The 21,524-nt window shown below is 35.1% G+C and overlaps 3 long non-coding RNA genes across 3 annotated transcripts; all 3 read right to left on the bottom strand.

Moving 5' to 3' along the window:
• Positions 1-2,275: 2,275 nt before the first annotated feature.
• On the bottom strand, positions 2,276-5,173 carry LOC113333779. The gene is made up of 4 exons (XR_003352352.1): positions 4,944-5,173; positions 4,334-4,775; positions 2,796-2,891; positions 2,276-2,694 (listed from the first exon to the last, which is right to left on the bottom strand). It is a non-coding gene; the product is annotated as an uncharacterized LOC113333779 (long non-coding RNA).
• A 3,259-nt stretch (positions 5,174-8,432) lies between these two features.
• Positions 8,433-9,059, bottom strand: LOC113333708. Its single transcript, XR_003352229.1, has 3 exons — positions 8,994-9,059; positions 8,834-8,892; positions 8,433-8,620 (listed from the first exon to the last, which is right to left on the bottom strand). It is a non-coding gene; the product is annotated as an uncharacterized LOC113333708 (long non-coding RNA).
• A 10,767-nt stretch (positions 9,060-19,826) lies between these two features.
• LOC113333767 lies at positions 19,827-21,188 on the bottom strand. Its single transcript, XR_003352334.1, has 2 exons — positions 20,762-21,188; positions 19,827-20,085 (listed from the first exon to the last, which is right to left on the bottom strand). It is a non-coding gene; the product is annotated as an uncharacterized LOC113333767 (long non-coding RNA).
• Between the last annotated feature and the right edge of the window lie 336 nt (positions 21,189-21,524).

Genomic DNA, 21,524 nt, shown 5'->3' with positions numbered 1-21,524 from the left:
TTGTGGATGGTGAAGTTTTGTATTTCGGAATACTTCATTTTTGGTAGGAATGTATAGAGATTTATAAGAAGAAAATGTCACCAACATCTTAACTTCAAATTCATTGTTGGTTGGGCTTGGTAGAAAAAATGACGCTAAAATGTCAAGATTATGTCATTATAACTAGGGTTGCGCATGGGCCGGTACAGTCCGGGTTTCTTATGAACCCGGTACCTGGAGTTGACCGGTACCTCATTTTGAGGACCGGTACCTGTACCTGTACTCGTAACACCGGTCCGGTACAAGTCGGTACCGGGTTTTTACCCACTGCAGTTATGTCTCCATCTAAAGTCATTGATACTCATAAAAAAAGTCCAAAATTCCAAATCCATTACAGTGATTAATCAATTTAAGAGATAATTTTGATTAAGTACTGAATCACAATGAAATAAATTCACACTTTTATGTGTGTATTCAACAAGATCAAGAGATAACAAAATCCATTACAGTAATTAATCAATCCATTAGAGCAAAAACCCATCTATCCTCATCTCATGAACACCACAAATCCATCTCCACCTAAATCAAATTTCAATTTCATACACAACCCAATCTGTATTTCCTTCTCGACTTCAAATTCGTAGCTAAACCCTTCAATTCCATACACAACAACATCATTCTTCCATTGCAGCAACAAGCCAGCATCAACAAACCCCAAATCTCCCAGAAATAGAATCACAAACCCTAAAATGCGATTAGAGATGGTGAAGAAGAAGAAGTGATCATAGATCTAAAATCAATTTGAACAATTTAAATAGACATGCAATTAATTGAACAAACTCTAAATCAGATGAATAAATTTTTACCTTGACTTGTTGTTATTGATTGAATATTCAAGAGAAGTAAAACAATAACTGATTTTCTTCGTTGATGGTAACTGGTAACTGGTGGTGGTGGTGAAGAAGAAGGTGGTGGTGATGAACAAGTGAAGCATAGATTAGTTGAGAGAAAAGAAGAATCGTGTCTGTTGAAATTTGAGAGAAAAGAAACCTGAATGAATAGAATAGAATAGCAGAGAAGAGAGTAGTCGATAGATAAATAGATTAGACCTACTATTAATGGCTAAGATTAACATATCTGGACGGCTTATATTCACCGATTTTTTATTTTTTTTAGTCCGGTTCCTCCGGGAATTCACTTAAAACCGGTACCTGTACTCACTCCTACACCGATTCTATTTTTGATTCTCGTTCCCTGTACCGGCTATATTGGTACCAGTTCGGTTCCGGACCTTTTTTTCCGGTTCTAGTCCGGTACACCGGTTCCAGGTCGGTTCCTGTGCAGCCTTAATTATAACCATGTGAACGGATCGTATTTTATATAACATTTCATTTAATTTGTCAATAATAAAAATAAATATTTAATAAGTACTTAATTTTAATTTGACTTTTTTAATATATATATATATATATATTAGGATATGACATGGCACGGAATTTTGTTTGTCATCGGAAATAGGATTTCTTTTGCGTTGAACATCGAAAACCCCCTCCTTTTTCATCTGGTTGAGAATATGGCCAATTTTAGATGTCAATTAATATGTTCACATTGTGCCTGTAATGGTTATGCCCTGAATATATTGGTTGTCAGCGGATTTTATATGCTCGCATTGTGCGTGTTTGAATCAAAATTAATTTTCGATATTAATTAAATGTTTCTCTCGAGAAGGTGTAGTTCACCGATAGCCAACTGAGTGTTTACCTTCTTGATTTTTGATCTTATCGTAATTCTTATTTGTGTTTACATTCCATTTTATCCATAAGTATCGATTCCATGGTAGAATGTCGGTATATTATTGTGTGTTGATCCCAACCTCAGATGCCAAATATGTTTTGTACTCCACTGTTGTATGTCTTTTGGATTCGAATGTGTTGAATGTTAAAACTCAGATGGCAAATGTCACAGGTAAATCCCTTGATAAAAGTAGTATCCTGATCGGTGAGTGTCATCCAAAAGAAAGTTCTAAAATGTAAGTGAAAAGGTAAAAATTGTTTGTTATATTTGTATGCGTATGCTTAAAATTACCTAATTTTTTTTTCAGAAGGGATATACCTCACTACTAAATCCATTAATCAGGCAACCAAGCACTGGTACCAAATACTATTTTTATTCTGTATGCATCATAGAAATCTCATAATAAAAATGCATTTGTAAAATTTCCTAAGCTCCTAATGGGTTCGAACAATAATGGACGCAGACATCTCGCACAGAGTCTCCATGTATACTACAAAAGTACTTATGGAAAAATGCTATCTGTCATTAATAACTTCATTCTTCTAGCTGTTATATAAAACTTTAAATGACTGTAAACCCTGGTTTCGTTGCTTTAAACTTTCATAAGGAGATCCCATATTCCCAGTCAATCCAATCTTCAAATCCTCTCCCACCCACTCTGCCGCCAAGTAAGAGTGATACAATCCCTGATACATCTGCATCATTATATGCAGGCATTTCTTCATTCCTCGAGGTAAGGATAGTCCATTCCGTTAAATGCAGAGTAGTGTTTCACGGTGTCTACATTTGGCACCCATTTTGCCTAACGAATGGCATACCTATGAATGTGATGTTATATCCCGACACTGATTATTCGAGTAGGGTACGCTATAGGTTCTTATGCCGTCTTTATCTGAAGGACTTTTCTCATCCGTGATTTCGCTGCCAATGCATAAAAAGTGAATGCTTAGTATATTTAATTCAGCACCGCTGTATATATGTTTATTATAAGATACGGAAACGCTAAAATAGAAAATTCTTACATTTCATATAGAAGCCCATTGCTTAGGCCTGAATAACCGATACCTGATGTGCAATGTTGGTCTCCCATGCTGGCGAGTTTGAATAAATTCAACATTCTAGATTTGCAAACACATAAATGTCAATTAAGTTTCATAATATCCTTGGCTGCTTCACATTCGATATACAGCTTTACCTATTAAAATTGATAATACAAAGGATGTATCACATCATGGTCACAACGCGACTGATATTAATTTTACTTTATTTGTTGCCTCAATAGTTATGTTTCCACAGTATATCTTGGTTTCTTCAAATTCATTCGCGTGTCTTTTTTTTTTAATTACTATATAACCTCTCACTATCCTAACAATCAAATTTGTGTTCTTGTACATGTTGGCTCCCTGCTGTCCAGACTCTTCCAGAACAATGAATGGTTCTACCACTTGCAAGATAGTAGAACAAAACAATTTTATGTGGAGAAAATTCACACTACCTGAGGGGGTAATGTTCCACTTTTATCCCACTTGTATACAACATGTATAGTCATTAGTCAGGTAATGAATTAGAGGTGGCCATACGATCCCGACTTCCAGTTGTAGGATTGTCAGAGTCCAACTGGGATACGGGTGCATGGCGAGATATCTTTTTCTCAACAAAAATTGTGAATTTGGTTAGGGAATATATGATGAAGTTTAAGCGTTTGGGAGAATAAACACTCTTCTATTCATGGTTATCCTATAAAGGTGCTCGATCTAAAAACTGCAATACATAAACCCAAATTTTCCTTGATTTTCAATTAGAAAATATACCAAAAACCAAATTCAACATAAACAGGGAAAAAATCTCATCTTAACGTGATGTTAATCACCAAAGGTGAGATAGTTAAGAATTTCTTCTCGGTCTATTCATATTCATAATATACGACCATCAGGTTCTTCTATTAAGAAACCTAAAAAAAGCAAATGGAAACATTAAGCATAGGAAATAAAACCATTAATACAAAATAATAAGAACACAAAATTACTATTAACCACCGAGACTACTTCACACAAAATTGTAATTCTAACAGTCCACAAAAATCAGCAATCCAAGATTAGCACTAATACTTAACGGGAAAAAGAAAAATCAGTGATCAAAAGTTACAAACTACTACGATTTGAATTAGATGTCCACAAACTTAGATCTAACCTGGGTGAGAAGGTATCTCAACAAAAAGAAGAATGAATTGATTAATATAATAGCTAAAGAATTTGTGGGAAGCCATTTTGTTGAGTTGGAATCTCTTTCTATTTTTCTAACATATAAGATTGAGCAACCATTGATTTTACTGCCATTATTTGGAAACTCATTGAAGTTAGTTAAAAGTAGAAAACCTGCGAATTACCACCGCCAATCACAAATTCATGTCAGTAAAAATAAACCAAAGAAATAGTAAACATACTTATCTACACAACAATCCATGAAATGGGAATCAAATATATGAACAGCGAAATGAGAATCAAAAGCTTTAAAAACAAAAAAAACAAAACAAAAAGTGAATCACATATCTAGGGCTTACCTCGTTGATTCCACAGAAAGTAAATACCAAAAATTACGAGAAAGATATCTTAATCCGTTTGGGTGTAACGAAAGATGAACGCTATGAAACTGGGTATAACCAAATCTTCAATTCCACTAAGTACCTTAGAAGATGAAACGTAACTCTTTGGTGCGTTTTTTTCTCAGCGTTGGGTGAGGAAGAGTTATGGAGATAGCAATTATTGTTGAAAGTCAAACGGGAAAGTGAACCGTCGAAAGGGGGATAAAAGGAAGGTAGGGATCCTAAAAGTTGGTAAAATATGGACCATTCCTTATTGGAAGCCATTTTGTTCAATTACAGAATTTGTGGGCAACCATTTTGTTGAGTTGGAATCTCTTTCTATTTTTCTATAAGTTTGAGCAACCATTGATTTTACTGCTATTATTTGGAAACTCATTGAAGTTAGTTAAAAGTAGAAAACCTGCGAATTACCACCACCAATCACAAATTCATGTCAGTAAAAATAAACCAAAGAAATAATAAACATACTTATCTACACAACAATCCATGAAATATATGAACATCGAAATGAGAATCAAAAGATTTAAAAACAAAAAAACAAAAAGTGAATCACATATCTAGGGCTTACCTCGTTGATTCGACAGAAAGTAAATATACAAAATTGTGAGAAAGATATCTTAATTCATCTGGGTGTAACGAAAAATGAACGCTATGAAACTGGGTATAACCAAATCTTCAATTCCACTAAATACCTTAGAATATGAAACGTAACTCTTTGGTGCGTTTTTTTCTCAGCGTTCGGTGAGGAAGAGTAATGGGGATAGCAATTATTGTTGAAAGTCAAACAGGAAAGTGAACCGTCGAAAGGGGGCTAAAAGGAAGGGAGAGATCCTAAAAGTTGGTAAAATCTGGACCATTCTTTATGTCCCCTAAATGTAGATTATATCCGGACCATTCCTTATGTATCCAAAATGTATATAACCATCAATGTAGAAAAACACCATTATTCCTTATAATATAGATTAGGGAATCACACGTACCGCAACGGTACGGGCTATTTCACATTGTCCAAAGCTGGGTCATTTAACATTTTCTAAATATCAATCGGAATGTATCGACACTTCTATATTTGCCTGTTCTGGTAGAAAAAAAAATTCTCGATACACATATTGGTCCTTTAGAGCATCCACAGTGGGCGAGGAAGACTAAAAATTTGGGTTGATTTTCTAACGCAGCGGGACGGAGTAAAGATCAAAACCCAGCCCACGATCAAAACCCAAACCATATTTAGTCGCGACCAAATCCCAAATCCTAATATAGTCGGGCGTAAATTTAAAATCCGTTTGTTGTCAGGCGTAAACTTAAATTGCGTTTGTTAACGGGCGTAAACCAAATTTACGTATGTTCAGGCGGACACCAAAATTCCGCCTCTCTGGGGCGGACACCGAAATTCCGCCTCTCTGGGGCGGACACCAAAATTCCGCCCCTCTCAAACGGACTTTTTTTTTACGCCAAGTAACTGTTATCAGAAAAATTATGAAACATGAAATGAAAATTTTCGAACGTTAGAATGATAAATTTTTCGAACGTTGGCGTTGGAGATTGCGTAGCAGATTTTTGACCGTTGGTAAGATATTTATCTTTTTCGAACGTTTGAAATTGAATGTTAATAACGGGTTTATTTTATACCTATATATACCAGATGAATTCCTTTAACATTTTCATATCATTCGTTGTATTCGGCAAGAAAAAAATAGTATCAGGAAGAAAAAATAGTTTTCCATATTTCAAATCATTTTGAAAATTTTCATCGAATCGTTTTTAATGGCACCACCACGAATAGCAAGAGGTCCAAATTTTACGACAATCGAAGATGTCACGATGTGTAAAATTCATTTATCAATATCTCAAGATCCCGGTGTTGGATCCGATCAATCAGAGATTGCGTTGTGGACTCGTATCAAGGATGATATTGAAGCTCATTTACCGGATAAACCAGAGCGGTCTTGGAGTTCCTGGCAAAAACGATTACAGGGAATAAGTAAAGAAGTTGCGTTGTTTTCGGCAAAACAGGCGGAAGTGGAAGGTGAATATCATACGGGATGGGGTCCGGAAATGACCGTGAGTATTCTCTCTGTTTTGAAACAATTATTTTCTAATATTGAGATGCCCATGAACCTAATTGCTTTTAAAAACATTAACAGCTCGAAGAAGTAAACAAACGGTTAACAAAAAGATAAATTAACAAAAAGATAAATTAAATTAAATCACGTAACTAAATTAACAAAAAATAATTATCCAATTAACTATATTTATAACTATTTATAATTAACAAAAAAATAAATTAAATTACGAAATTAAATTAACAAAAAAATATATTAAATTAAATCACGTAACTAAATTAACAAAAAATAATTATCCAATTATTAATATTTATAACTATTAAATAAAACAAAAAATTAAATTAAATTCCGAAACAGTAACAAAAGTAATAACATTAACATTAACATACTATTGGATTAAGACGTGATTAACCCAATTTTAATAAGATTTGATTAACCCAATATGAATATCCAATTAGTAATAAAGTCTGATTCAATTTTCAACGTAAAAACCCTAAATAAATTCGAACAAAAAAATACAATACATGATATTATTATTACACAAATTGAATAAAGAAAGTAGAAAATACATACCTTATAATGGAGTTTTTAGGGTTTTTGTGGAGTTTTTAGGGTTTTTGTGCGGTTGGTAGATGGGAATGGAGAAGAAGAATATGAACTGAAGAGGGGCGGTGAAGAGAAGAAGAATATGAACTGTGGAAGAATATGAACTGAGAAGAAGAAGGCTCGTGTAGAAGAGATGGGTTGTGGTTGGGAAGGAGAGGCGGTATTTGTGGAAGGGGCGGTTGCTTAAGAGTACGCCCGATTTCATCAGACGGACATGAAGAGTACGCCCTAATGAAAACCTAATGGGCGGAAATTTTGGATACGCCCGTCTCAGGCGTAAAAATATTTTACGCATGACAAATTCATCACGCGGACAGCAGATGTCCGTCCGTACAATTCATCACGCGGACACCAGATGTTCGCCCGTCTGATCTCACACGTGCTGTGTGACCGTGTTTAACTCGGGCGGAATTTATTTTTACGTTTCTTCGAGTGGTCATTTGGAATCCGTCTGATCAACGGGCGGAATTTAAGATTCCGCCCCATACGAAACGTAATTTATATTTACGCTCGATAACAGACGTGATTTATATTTACGCCCGTTTGAAACGTAATTTATAATTCCGCGCAGAAATGAAACGTAAATAATACTTCCGCCCGTCTTCATGCGTAAAATTGTTTTACGCGCGACCAAATTTGGTCTTCTCCCCATAACGTCACAATACAGATTAAACTCATATTTAATCTTTTTTTTTGGTCTTTGATCTTTGAGTTTAGTCGTACCATTGCAGTCGCTCTTAGTCATACATTCCTAATAAAATAGCTTTGCATTACTTTCAAAAGTTTACCCAAATTAGCGGTTATACACCACAAAACTATTATTTCCGCCACCATTGCACTCATAACCTGGCTTCCATAAACATCTCTGAATATTACAGGGTGTCCTACATCTTCAATAGAACCCACCAACGAATATCAGTGTCAGCTACACATTAGTGGCACCTTAAACATCTCTTGATTTTTAACGTTCCATTTCACAGCAGAAAGACCGTGTTCAAAACAACAACGCATGACTGTATTAAGATTTAATCACTTGTGTTTAATTCTTATTTAATTATTATAGTGGATGTACCTAAAAAAAAAAAATAACTTGTATGGCAACAATCCACAACACTTGTGATTCTTAACAGTTTTAGGCTTAGACACATACCAAATGTTAATGCATACAAATGTACTTGTACTGTATAACAACTTCGATCATCACGTTGGTTGTAGTTACTGTAATTCAGAAAAATGGGGCGGCACTTTGATCAGCAAATTAGATCTCATATTCATCGAAAATTGCAGCACCTTCAACAACTTATAATAGCACGACAGTGGATGGTTTGAACCTGAAACACTGGATCTTACTAAGGAAGAAACTTCGACAATGGCCTTTGTATTTCCCCTTTTAACAATAACAGTGGAAACATATATGCTGTAATTACTGCGATGAACTTAATATCATATACATAACCATATTGAATGGAAAGAATCAGAAAAACCGAAAAACAAAGTGACCCAAAGTGCAAAGAGATATTAGACCTAGGTTTTGTACTTGGTAGTCCAGAAGCAGAGACTTGTATGTGCTAGTTAACTGCCAAAAAAAAACACATATTGTCATCACCTTCAGATTGGTATTTACTCGGTCTTATTTATGCTGAACATATCACTTGTAAGTGTTGTTACAACGTCTATATTAATGTATGAATACAGTAGTCATAACCAAATAGAGGTAGGTATTGAAAAATAGACGGTAAGCAATACTAATTAAAACAGTGAAAATCTAGAGAGTTTTATGCATGCATACCTTAGGTTGTGAAGAGTGAGGTCGTGCATCGTGCAATGACCATTGGCTCTATTCATATCCTGTAAATTTGGAGAACTAATTAGTACATCCATGACAATTCTTGAGAAACGTAAACAATCATATCTTAACAAAGGATTTGATGGCTATACTCAAAGAATACCTATAAGATACATGTTTGAGGACCGCGATTAAAAATCTTCAAACTGGCAGAGATAACTTCCAAAACTTTCTTGCAGGCTTGGCATCATCTTTAATGATACCTCACATCTGACTAAAAAGCTTTATCTACTTATGGTTCATGAGTCTCTGTTGCCTATTTATAGTTCTCGCGTCACTATTGGTTATACGTTGTTTAAAGTAGGATTTCGTCATTTTTTGTTAGTAAGTTTACATACTGTTCGTATTAAATTGGGGTAATCCATTTTTTTTCCCTATAAGCCAAAGAAAGGAATAGATGAATTAGGGATGCCTGCATTTGTCCCTTCGTGTCATATACTCACTGACACGAAGTTAGCAATTTTTTCATAAAAAGAAACTTGACAATTCTACCGTCGTTTAAGTGCTTGTTATCTTAGGGACCGATAGATTCTTAAGTACAAAACACAGTTTGGCTAAGTTAGTTTGTGTTAGTGGTGGTCCAGATTTGTCATCAAAAAGATAAATCTACGGAAATAGTTCTCCTAACCACACCCTCATCTCGCACGTGTAAGTGGTGGCCAAGATTTCATCTCCCAATTGATAAATTTATGGCTGTAATTTATCCCACAAAACAAACATTTAATGACCCATTAATGGAAATCTAATAAATATAATAAATGCCTAACTAATTAGTATTTCATACTAATTGATGATAATAAATGATTTATTAATTGCTCATAATAATGTTTGTTCACTAATTGCTGATAATAAATAATGTTTCTATTTCTGTTTGCCCACCAACAAACATAATAAATAATGTTTGCCCACCAACAATGTGTAAAATCCATTTTTTTATTAATAAATAAATAAATATTTATCTTAATTAAAGTAATAAATTTGTATTTCTGTTAATAAATAATTTTGATAAAAACAGAAACAATATCAATAGATCTTAGTTGCGATAGTAAGTTGTGGAAGCGGTGGCGGAGGTCAAATGAATCACTAATTCAATATTATCAGTAGATATTAGTTACGGCATGGGTTGAGCCCTATACACAAATAAATAACCACTAATTTAAGGAACAAGTATAAGAGATATGGATCTTCCGGTAACTCATATAATGGAACAATTTATGTTTTGTTTGTGCAATCCCATTAAGCAAAATCAATACTAATACTTTGTTACTTCACTTTCTTATTATTATCATCAAAAATATAAAGCACAGTTTGGATAGTTTTTTCTATGTAGGTGGTTCAGATTTGTCCTCACAAGAGATAAATCTAGCTAAGGATGTAATCGTTTGTCATAAGTGATAGTTGTGATTGGGATTAAAAATGCATCTAACGGACAAAATTTATCATGTCATTAAGGTTTCATAATTCTTCATAATAAATACTCCATTAATTTTCCATGACAATATTTTATTAAATGTCAAATTAAAAATGATAATATATAAATTATTCTACTAATGATGATAATAAATATATTTTTTATACTCAGGATTAGTTTGGTATTACTGCGAGCTTTACAAAAGTGCTTTTCCGATGTACGTTACTGGGCCGACCTATGTAAAAAAACAATTTAATGGTTTCCGATGTACGTTACTGTGCCGAGATCTGTAGAAAAAAGCAATTGAATGGTCGGAAATCATAAACTAAAGCTAAAATTTATTCTAATGGGAAAATATCAGGTTTAACTATAGTTGTGAGAAAATGACAAAAGCAGACATATATGTAATATTAAATTTACTAATTAGTATTATTACTAAAAAGTATTATTTTTCTTAACCACCTTTTAAAAATCAATAATTGCTTAATATTTATTGTCGATAAATTAAAGTATATTTCAGTCGTAAAGTATAACATAAAATGTAGCTTGAAAATAAAAAATAATTATCTTTAAAGAATAAAATATAACGAATAAAAATTGGTAATATATATCAAGGATAATTGTTGTCAGTTATAAAAAAAGATGAGATAAAATTGGAAATAAAATATGAAATTAGGGTGAACTATAACATTTGCTTTTGAAGCTTTTAAAAGCTCCTTCTCCCCCACTTTTAAAATTATAGATTTTGGAAGTGTTTTGCATAAAAAACACTTTATGAAATCTTTGCTAAACACTAGGATGAAAAAATATTGTTATAAATATATTTTCAAAGAAAAAAGCAGTACCAAACTTAGTTATATTGGCTAACAATTATATAAGTGGGTCATAATAACGGTGGAAAGTATTGGTGCCCAGTGAGTAATTTTGTATCGTCTCACGTATTTCTTGATAAATGGTTTCACGTTATTTTTATTCAATGATGATGGATAACAGAGTTTATTGTTAGTAGAACATATTTTTATTATGTTAAGTACTTAACGATTTTACTTACTAACTAATCATGATTTTATTATTTTTATGCAACGAATAGCCTCACATTTGGAAGCGTAATGTAGTAGAATGTAATGGCTGACCCGCTACCGATAATGTCCTCACTTAGCAACTGCGGTCATCTGACAGTATGTGGTTTTCAACGGGCACCGTTGCGGTCATCCAGCAGCAGCTTCTCAGGAGGTCACCCATCCCAGGATTACTCAATACCGAGCATGCTTAACTATAGAGATTTTTCGCCAAATATGAAGCCAATTATGCTGAAAAGGTCTCGGTGTTAGGAAAGGACAAACCATTACCTATATTCCATTTGACGAATCCTACCTGCCGAGTCGGAGTACTATAATATCACCAACTTAATTTGGAGCCGTCCTCGGCTCCGAAATATGTTCAATCCTTGACTCTGGCATTTTTTCTCACTCATGAGACCCTTTCCCGACAAAATCCGTCAAGCATACTCTTTCACCCTCGACAGGTAACCCGTGGTCGACTATAATTCTATTTGTAAGAACCTGATCCTCCGCGAATATTGTCCCACTTAGTCATTGCGGTTATCCGACAGTTTGAGATTTTCAAATGACACTGATGCGGTCATCCATCGGCAGTTTTCTGGGAGGTATCCATACCTAGATTACTCTCACCCGAGAACGCAAAATACATTGCTTTTTACCAAATCTGGATCCAACTATGTTGAAAAGTCCACAATGTTACGAAAGGACAAGTCATTACCTATATTCCATTCTGTGAACTCTTCCTGACGAATTGAATTATGTACATAATATATCTGAAAAATTTGAAAAACTAGAACTACATCGTATATGATTAAAATGGTTGTCATCGGAAATGACTTAACATTTTAAAATATAATAGCTTAAGTGAATGAATTAGCTTTTTATTATGTCACTAAAGTAGTAAGAATATAAAATGCGTTATGTATTGTTGATTCAATTTCGAGTTTTACTCTTTTCAGACTATTCTTAAAAGGGAAAAAAACAACAAGGATCCTAACATTGTTAATATCTACACAATTATTCTTGAGAAGAATGAGTTCAGGTGCTGCATTTTTTTTACATCTTACATAGTTTAATGTTTTGGTTTCGCTCGGTTGTTGGAGTATGTGGCGCGATAAACCGTATATGTATAGCTAGGGATAGTCCCTCATGGAATAAAAAGGAATACATGTGGAGGTTAATAAGCTTGGGCATCTCCATACATATCACCAAGGCATTTTAGTTTAAAACCCCACACCTCTTATCACAAGGTGGCCAAGTGGGGTTCAGGGTTATGCGGACGGGCCCTGAGTAGTGTCCAATGGTCCGTGAAGATCCTAAAAATTGATATCAGGTCAAAGCCCATGGTTGGTATACTGTCCGAATGTAGAAGTGGTTGTGGATGTCACCCGGTTTAGGGCGCAAGTGGAGTCAGACTCAAGGTGAAGCAGACAAGGCCTAAAGTCGAACTGGTGCTCAAGGTGGAGTTAGTGTCTCATCATTAACTCAGGTGGAGCAGGGTTCTAGATCGGCAAGGAGATGATCAAGGTTGAGATGATGCTTAAGGTGGATTTAATGTCTCACACATTAACTCTAAAGTGAAGCAGGGTTCTAGGTGGGCAAGAAAATGCTCAAGGTGGAGTTAGTACTTTCCTTCTCATTAACTGAAGGTGAAGTAGGATTCCAGGGAGCATAGTGACAATAATCATGATCGATGGGTAGCATATATAAATGGTAATCATATGATGGAGTCTGATTGGAATGGTGAAGTGGTTAAATCTCGCCAAGGTGGAGATTGTTGGAGTATGTGGCGCGATAAACCACATATGTATAGTTAGGGATAGTCCCACATGGAAGAAAGAGGAGTACATGTGGAGCTTAATAAGGTTGGGAATCTCCTTACGTATCACCGAGGCCTTTTACATTAAAACCGCATACCTCTTATCCCAAAGTGGTCAAGTAGAGATATCATCATTGTTATGTGGTTGGGCCCGTATATAGTAGGTTCATATGGTCCATGAAGATCCTAACATCGTTCACTAAAATAAGGAAGATGCAGAAAGGTAATACCATTTCAAAGGATCAATAAGGTATCTTTGTAAACTAAAAAACATATAAAATAATATATTTTTTTTTGGGGGGGGGGAATATGTGAGAATTAATTCCGATATAATTTCATGGCTGGCTTGAGAATGCAACTCGAGAAAAAATGGGCATTGTATACCAGAATGTCAAGGCGAAAAATGATGAAAAGGATTTGTGGAGTAAAGAGTAAAAATATTTATCGGGTTTTTCTTTACTTTTGTAATGATAAGAACGGTAAACTTGATATTAATAAATATTATATTTAATATTCATATATCGGAAAATACATAACTAAATAAAAATTATGTCCGTGTCATTACGGCACGGGTTAAACCCTAATGAACTTACAAAACAAAGATAAAGCGTGTTGCAAACCCTGTCATGGACTCTCTTTATTCTAGATTCACCAATTAAAATGTAACCATACGAATACATAAAACATATCTAATAAAGAAAAGAATTATACCCGAAGCCATTAATTCACGTCAATGAGAAAAGGATAAAAGGTCACCAACATATCAGACCCATCCAATTGTGTTTGGTATATCGATTTGTATTAATTGGTACTCCGTTAAAAGATGGGATGATGGAGAAGAAAATACGAACGGAAGAAAAATGGAGGGGCGGTGGCGGTGGAAGTATAATAACATGCGAGTGAGATAGAGAAATGTCAGCTAGGAACTTCCTATAAGACAGTGAATTATGATGGACAACCAAGTAGGGGTGAAAACAACTGCATAGTGTATATGGTTGTTTTAGAAACAAAGGTGCAAGTAAAACTGTCAAGTTCTCGACAAGTCTTAATTTTTTCATTCATTGTTTAGATATTTATACATTCATATGTATTGTTTATCAAGACATAAACGTGAACTGCACATATCTAGATTTCCTAAAATACATGACTCAAATATAGACTATTTCTCAATACCCTCCCTCAAGATGGAGCATGCAGATCACAAATGCCCATCTTGGACAAATGAAACTTAAAGTGAGCTTTTCCTAAGGCTTTTGTAAAGATATCAGCCAATTGCACCGTTGTAGGCATGTAGGAGGGTGATATAATCTTCCTTATGATGGCATCTCTAACAAGATGACAATCCACTTTTATATGTTTTGTTCGTTCACGGAATACTGGATTCTGAGCAATATATAATGCTGATAGACCATCACAAAAGAGATTCATCCCATGAGTATGATGAACTCCTAAATCACCAAGCAACTGTTTCAACTACTTCAATTCACACGTTACTGTTGCCATAAATCTATATTCGGCTTCTGCTGAGGAACGAGAAACTGTATGTTGCTTCTTAGTCTTCCAAGAAATAGGATAGAAACCAATAAGAACAAACCATCCTGTTAATGAACGTCTAGTCAATGGATAGCTTGCCCAGTCTGAATCACACCATCCTTTTAAACTAAGACCACTATCAGAGCGCAACAAAATTCCTTGTCCTGGAATCCTATTCAAGTATCTAACCACACGAAGTGCTGCTTCCCAATGCTCCATTCTAGGTTGTTGCATAAATTGTGATAAAATGTGTACTGAATAAGCCAGATCTGGTCTTGTAACTGACAGATAAATCAAACGGCCAACTAATCTTCTATATTTTTCCACATCAGCAAGTATATTTCCTTTTTCCAATGCCAGTTGGTGATTCGTCTCTATAGGAAATTCTGCAGGTTTTGCACCCAATAATCTTGTCTCCATTATAATGTCCAATGCATATTTTCTATGGCATATATAGAAACCTTGTTTACTACGAGCCACCTCCAATCCTAAGAAATATTTCAACTTCCCCAAATCCTTCATCTTGAAACATTGTCCCAAGTAAGTTTTAAAATTGTGAAGTTCAACAAGATCATTACCTGCCACAATCAAATCATCAACACATACTAAGACATTAAGCTGTATCCTTCCCTTTGTCATAGTAAAAAGAGAGTAATCTGAATATGATTGCTTAAAACCATACTTCTTCAAGGTTGTTGATAACTTTGCAAACCAACACCTAGGCGCCTGTTTAAAACCATATAACGATTTTTTTCATTCGACATACCAAATTGGAATTTCCTTTGGCAAACCCTGGAGGTATCTTCATATACACTTCTTCCTCCAAATCTTCATGCAAAAATACATTATGAACATCCATTTGATGCACTTCCCAATTCTTAACTGCTGCAACAGCTAGAAAAGTATGAACTGTTGTCATCTTTGCCACTGGTGCAAATGTTTCATTATAATCCAATCCTTAAACTTGATGATTCCCAAATATCACCAATCTTGCATCTAGATGTATCAAATTCCCATTTTCATCAAGCTTCTCTGTATAAGTCCATTTGCTTCCTAATGCCTTCTTACCAGGTGGTAATTCCTCAAATTCCCATGTTCCTTGTTCCTTCAGAGCTCGTATTTCTTCAGCCATGGCTTTTTGCCATCCTGGATGCTTCATAGCTTCTTTGAAGCTTTTGGGTTCATTCCCAGCCGTTATAGCTGCAAGATATTTTCTATGCATAGCAGAAAAACGATCACAACTAACATAATATGTCAAAGGATAAGGTGTACCTGAGGATGATGATTGTGTAGGTTGAGTGGAAGGTAGACTATTTTCACGTACTGTGTGCGTCACAAATCCCTTGAGTCTGCTAGGAGGAATTTTCTGACGTTTTCCTTTACCGATCTCACTGATGGTATTATCTACTGCAACTTCCACCAAAGTGTCATTGGATGAAGCATCCTGTTTAGTCTCCTCAGGAAGTTTTTGAACACTTCCTTGCAATTCTTCTGTTGCACATTCAATACCAAGATGTGTATCATCATTTCTTTGTTGTTGCTGCATCTCAGGCTGCCGAATTTCAATAACTTCTCCAGGCAACCGTACTTCTTCTCTATCCTCATCATCACTCCAACATGTTTCAATACTTGATGGAGTAATATTATTTGACTGCTCAACAGTGGATGTCATATATGGAAACTTGTTTTCATAAAAATCTACATCTCTTGACACCAAAAACTGTTTTGTGCCTAAGTCATAAACTTTCCATGCCTTTTTACCAAATGGATAACCAAGAAATACACACCTTCTTCCTCGACTTGCAAACTTATCTCCTTTACTATCCTGATTGTGCGCATAACACAAACATCCAAACACTCTCAATTGATCATATGAAGGTAACTTTCCAAACATAATTCCATATGGAGTCTTATTATTGAGCAAAGGTGTTGGTGTTCGATTAATTAAGTATGTTGCAGTCAATGCACACTCCCCCCAGAATTGTATTGGCAAATTATCTTGGAATCTCAAAGCTCTTGCAACATTCATTATATGCTGATGTTTTCTCAACTCTCCCATTTTGTTGGGTCGTACCAACACAAGACGTCTCAAATATGATTCCATTGGTCTTAAAATATCCACACAAAGCATTAAATTCCGTTCCATTGTCACTCCTAACATTTTTGATTTCCTTGTCAAACTGACGTTTAATAAGAGCAATAAAGTTAAGAAATACCAATTCAACTTCAGTTTTATTCTTGATCAAATAAATCTACACACCTCTTGAAAAATCATCAACTATTGTTAAAAAATAATGAGTTCCACAAGACGAAGGTATCTTATAAGGCCCCCATAAATCCAAATGAACTAACTCAAATATGCATCTAGCTTTACTCTGACTATTAGGAAAACTACTTCGACGATGTTTTGCTCGTGGACAAATATCACAAGCATTATTATTCTTCCTAACTAACTTACTCACAACTGGTATCTTTTGTAATACTTTCTATGCCGGATGTCCCATTCTTTGATGCCATAGCTCATACAAATATCCACGAACTGCAAGCACTTTAACTGAAGGTACACCATGAAACAAATATAGTCCACCTTGTCTCTCACCCACTCCAATCACCTTCCTCGTCAACCGGTCATGTATAAGACATAAACTGTTAGTACATTGCACAACACAAGCTAACTCATCGATCATATGTGTGACCGAGATTAAGTTACATGTTATTTGAGGTACATTAAGAACATTGTTAAGCTTCAAACCACCAGGAAGAATCACAGTCCCTATTTTATCAGAGTTCGCAGACTTTCCATCTGGCAAGCCTACTGAGCATGTCGTAATTTCTTTTACTTATATCATGTCATCAATGTTACATGTGACATGATTCGTAGCCCTTGTATCCACAATCCAGGAAGTACGATTTTGTTTACCTTGCAATTGTAATTTTGATTTGTTTGAACTCAAATAGTCCATCACTTGTTGAAGCTGAGTCTCCGTTACGCCAACCAAGCCAGCTCCATATGCAGGTGTAGTACCACTATATTGCCGTGCTGCTGGTACATTCAGATTATTTACATGCACCGTATTGGTGTTGCCATATCCTCTTCCACCTCTGCCAGGCACATAATTACCTCGACCTCTACCACCAGTTCTGCCGCCTCTAACAGATCCTCTACCACCACGAGATCTTTTAACCCACCATTCAGGAACCCCCATCTTCAGCATGTCCAACTCTGTTACAGTGCTTACAAAACTTTGTAACATCATAAGTGCTTGTAGTTGCAGTCTGATCAGGTTGCACTTTAAACGCCATCACATTCTCCTGCACTTCTTTGGATAGAAGACCATCTCATATTCTTAATATCTCAGAGTTCACCACAGTTTGGTACGCAACATCAATAGTTGGTAAAGGATCCCGTGGTAGAAATTGTTCACGCAGTGAGCTATACATACCGTCCAGGCCAATCAAAAAATAGTGGAGATAATCTTTTTCTCGTAAGCTAGTTACCTGAGTTGCAATGTTACGGGTACAAAGACCACACTGACATTGTGGTATTTTCATATATATCACCAGCTCATCCCAGATTTTGTTTAATCTTCCATAATAGACAACAACATTCTCAGACTTCCATTGTTTACACTCACTCAAAGAAGATTTTAGTTGACAAATTCTTGTGCCGCTGACAACACAAAATATCTTCTTCAAGTATGTCCATAGAAGACTCGCATCATCATAATCTCCTAACATGGATCTGATTGAAGAATCCAGCGTGTTATTAATCCAGGAAACCACCATTAAATGGACATCAATCCATTCCTCCAACTGGTCAGGGTCTTCAGGTTGTTTAATAGTACCATCAACAAAATAAAACTTCCTCTTAGCTATCAAAGATCTTCTAATGGCTCTAGGGCATTTATCATAATTTGTGCCTTTCAAAGTAATCGGAGTAATTAAAGTATCAGGACCATCACTTGATCCAAGATGATATACCGGAGTTTTCTTCGGCGAATCATAGACTATGTCTTTTCCCTTTGTTCCACCTGATGAGTTTGTTCCATCTCCTTCTCCCATCGCTTATAAGAGAACTTGAAAAATTTAGGGTTAGGGTTTTAACCAAGCTCTTGAGACCAAGCATTAGTATTCTTCCTGACTAACCTACTCACAACTGGTATCTTTTGTAATACTTTCTACGTCGGATGTCCCATTCTCTGATACCATATTAGGAAATAGTCTATATTTGAGTCATGTATCTAGATTTCCTAAAATACATGACTCAAATATGGACTATTTCCTAATAAAAACCGACCTTACTCATCTATATACAATCTACAGTCTTCTCCCAAAGCCTCAACACCAACCTTCACATATGCACATAGGATGAAAAATATCGTTGCATCATTGTTCCCTGGAAATTGAAGTTTTAGTTAGTTGAAAAAGAACCGTTTTTGTTCATTCAGAAATGGAAGCGCATTTTGTAGTCGAGATTCTAACTGCATGTGCCTCAAGGTTTGGTACCTGACAAACATGTCAGTATGAGTATCTCAAGATAGTCGAGGTTACATCCAGGATGTATTCTCACGCAACGTCGCATCGAAGCTACCTATCATGCGGAGGCTGAAGCAGCCATCTAAGCGATATCCTACACATAGTGAGTTTGAGAATAAGAAAAAAAGAGTAATAATCTTGGGAAACACGTAATTAATAGTCACAGGTTTACAAAACGGGTTAACCGGTTAACCCTGAGGTCGCAATATATCTACTGGCCGTGTCTTGATAATATTTAGAACTTTCATGAAAACTTCTCTTTGATGCATGTTTTCCAGGCGCAGATATCAGTAGGCTTGAAGCCAGGACATACTTAAGATACTGTGCAGAAATAAAAAATATGAAAAGCAAATAATCCCAAGCTTTAATGCATGTAAAGAAGTTTAGTATAGGGAATGATTTGTTAGTAATAAATGTAGAAGGTATTCAATGGGTGATTATATTTGCATGATCCAGTGAGGATTTGCTTTTACTGACAGAGAAAACAAAAGAAAAAGTTGAATGTGCTTCATCTAGGAATTTAACGTGTCTTGATAATATAGCAATCAAATCGAAGAACCCAACCCTTAAACAATCAAACTGAATATTTAAAGATAAATTAAAAGATGGAAAATCTTTTCCTACACAAACCAAATAGCTCCAGTAAAAGCATCCATGGCCAGCATTGACTGTTTGAATATCAACATATTACATGTGTTTTGATACTACTTGCACCAAACATTAATCATTAACCGGATTCAGAAGGATGGATCCACTTTAGGGAACTTCTGCATGAAATTGGATTGAGTTTTCTTCCATATTCCACTCAAATATCTTCCAACCTTCTATTTAGATTCTGCAGACATTGTAAAAATTAACATGAAATCAGCATAAAGCACAAAATAAATTAGTAGAATTAGATAGTAAGTTTTGTACATTGAAATTTTCTTTCCGTGAGGGAACTGCAAAGCAAAGGTAATATCTCTTTCGGAAAAGAAGAAGAATCAAAAGTAATATATTGAAGATAATCGGCCGACCAAAAGGAGGCCTTCTATATGATGAAAAATATGCATCTGTCCATCACAATGTTTGTGCAGAGAATTTAAAATCAGATTTTCCAATATCACAATCTCATCAAATTGAGATATAATTTTATATAATCAAACAAATTGATTACAGATTTCCATCCAACATAATCAAACAAACAAATTATATGTTCATAGTTACTGAAACTAAACATCAGATCGATCTTAATCGATTAATTTCAGTTCGTTTTTGTTCTAAATGGAAAAAAATTCAACTTCCAATTTGAACAAATTTACGTAAATGATTAGTAACAGCAAAATCTCCTTCATATTTCATTTAAATAAAAACAATACGAGTATCCATTTCAATAATTTAGTCTAATTGTTGACTGAATCTAGATAAAACTCGGATTTAATTGAAATTTGCCTGCAAAAACAGAGAAAAACACAGTCGATTAGGATATTTCACGGTTTTGAAGACGACGGGTATGGATCTGATTAACCGACCCTTTATTCTGACCCAAACAACATTCACAAATATCCATTCGTCCCATTCTCTTTAATTTAACTTCACCCAAGAACGCATCTGCTACCCATTTTGTTTATACTCACCGACTAATGCTTTCATTTGATTTTCCATTTTACCTAATCATATTTCATCAAATTTGATCCAAACCAGACCAGTATCAAACCTTTTTTCTGCTCTCTTTTTCAAACTTAACCTTCCTTATCAGTTAATCTTACATGCCGTAAAATTGGTGGTACCAAGATACCGAAATTTTTGTTAGATAAAATGTCTAGCTATCGAGAATTTTGTTTCATGTAGTAGTAGTGAGAGAAAGAATAATTGTGTTCTTCATTACCAAACAAGAGTTCGTACACTGTGTTAAATACACACAGAGTCCGACAAGAAAATAACAGAAGTCACACACTGTGGAGATCACAACCACACAAACAAATAAAGATTGTGTGTAGAACATATACACAGAAATTTTTTTGTTCCATGCAGGTCATATGCACCCCAAAAAAAAAAAATTAAAAAAAAATGAAGGGGTGTTAAGACCTTCAGTTTTGATTTGAGAAACTCAAAACGTGGTGTTGCAAGGCCTTTGGTGAATATGCCAGCTGCCTGCTCCAGTGTTGACAGATAGATGACCTGTAGAGACTTAGATTGAACTAATTCTCTAATAAAATGAAAATCTAAAGCCATGTGTTTCATCCTGCTGTGAAAAATAGGATTAGAAGCCAAGGATATGGAGATTTTATTATC

Source organism: Papaver somniferum, unplaced genomic scaffold (assembly GCF_003573695.1).
Source record: "Papaver somniferum cultivar HN1 unplaced genomic scaffold, ASM357369v1 unplaced-scaffold_133, whole genome shotgun sequence".
NCBI lineage: Eukaryota > Viridiplantae > Streptophyta > Magnoliopsida > Ranunculales > Papaveraceae > Papaver > Papaver somniferum.
Note: the sequence above shows the minus strand (reverse complement) of the source record. Positions and strands in the feature narration are given on the sequence as shown.